At 48.0% G+C, this 1781-nt stretch overlaps 1 pseudogene; it reads right to left on the reverse strand.

Moving 5' to 3' along the window:
• The window catches only part of LOC118591910, a 3154-nt pseudogene extending 1706 nt beyond the window's left edge, over nucleotides 1-1448 (reverse strand).
• Nucleotides 1449-1781: the final 333 nt, after the last annotated feature.

Consider the following 1781-nt stretch of genomic DNA (forward strand, 5'->3'; position numbering starts at 1 on the left):
ACCCTTGGAAACCCATTGGAGAAATGAAGGCTTTTTTTTTTTTTTTAAGATTATGTATCTTGGGCCTTGAATTTGCTATGTAGCTGAGGATGACCTTGAATTTCTGATTCTCCTGTCTCCCAAGAACTTGGATTATAGGAGTGCATCACTGTTCTACACAGCGCCGGGGATCCAACCCTGAGCTTCCTGCGTGCTATGCAGGCACTCTGCCAGCTAAGCTACGTTCTCAGTCCTTGTTCTGTTTTCAGTGCTAAAGATTGGGTCTGGGGCCTTTTGCATCCATTCTGTCACTAAGTCACACTCCATTCTGTCGCTAAGTCACACACCAGGATTTTGACAATCCTGAATGCTCAGACAAAACACCACAGACTCCCCTTTACATGACAGACAGTGTCAGGACAATGCCAAGAAGCACTGCTCAGTATAGCATTGTTCTCAAGGAAGATTCAAAACCTTTCATCTTTGCATGCCTTCTTAGCTCTGCAATTAAATATTCTCTTACTGCCTTCTGTAGCTCCCAAGTCTAGACACTATAATTACCATGGCAATTTCTCCAACGCTCTCATTAACACAGAACTAAAAACCCTTGGAGAAGAAAGCCAGGACCCCCAGCAGTCCTAACTGCCAATGCCAAAGAGGAAATTCGCGGAGCACAGTAAGGGAGAATCGTCCCCTTCCCCACTTCCCTCCCTCCCTCCCTCCTCCCTCCCTCCCTTGGCCTTCCGGTACCCTTCTTGAAAGGAGATGTCCAAAGTTTGCTTCTACTTGTCCTATCCCTTGTTTAATCCTCCCATCCCAGGCGGCACCACACTGGCCCATCTCAGCTATCAGAATGTAGTAGGCAGTTTGCACTGGACCAAGACATCCCAGCTTTCTGTGCACTTCTGAACATTCGCTTTTATGAATAAATTATGAATGCTCATAGTTCAACCTGAAGGTAAGCACCTTGAGCCTATTCAAAAAAGACCCTGGTTTGCTGTTTTGTCTGTTTATTGGGGTTTTTAAAGAGCGGCTTCCATGGAACCCAGGTTGGCTTAAAACTCAACTGTGCAACAGAGGCTGGCCTTGAACACTTGACCCTCCTGTGTCTGCTTCCCAAATGCTGGGATTTGGATTTGGATTTGGGGTAAGGAATCATGAAAACAACAGCTTTCCCTCTCAGTGTGGAGGGACCTGGTAAAAATTAATAACAAAGACACTGTACTTGCTTGGTGGATCAAGGCTCTGACCTCCCTGGCTCCCCAAGCAGTGAGTCTGGGGGTTCAGGGATCCCAACTGCAGCTTTGGCCAAGGTCAGAGCCACTTTTCACACAAAGAGCCTGACGTTTCCTGGCAGATACAGGATGTTTAGCTTTGAGCCAAAATTCCGGAGCAGTTCGTTTGTGTGGGCAGACCAGCAACCCAGCCCTTCTGGGAACTCACACCCAGTATCCCCTTACGGCCGCCATTCACCGTCACCTCTCCCCTTTCAGCTCACATTTTATTTCCTGTATGCCTTTTCTCTGTTTTTAAAAACCATTTTGAGAGGTGACTAGCAAAGTGGAGGCATGAGGAGGGAAGAGAGAGATGACATGGAAACAGGGTCTTTGATTCTGGGTCACTAATTTCACACTCACACAACATGCATGCTACTACCCCAGGTGCTTGGGCATTGTGAGAGCCTGAGGACAGAGCTCCGGGCAGGTCACTGTGAATACCCCTTCTTTGTGGGCAGGAGATCCCCTCCCCAACCCTCACCAGTGTTCCCTTCCTAGACGACCAGGCAACCTTTCTACAGGGGT

Source organism: Onychomys torridus, chromosome 10 (assembly GCF_903995425.1).
Source record: "Onychomys torridus chromosome 10, mOncTor1.1, whole genome shotgun sequence".
NCBI classification, from domain to species: domain Eukaryota; kingdom Metazoa; phylum Chordata; class Mammalia; order Rodentia; family Cricetidae; genus Onychomys; species Onychomys torridus.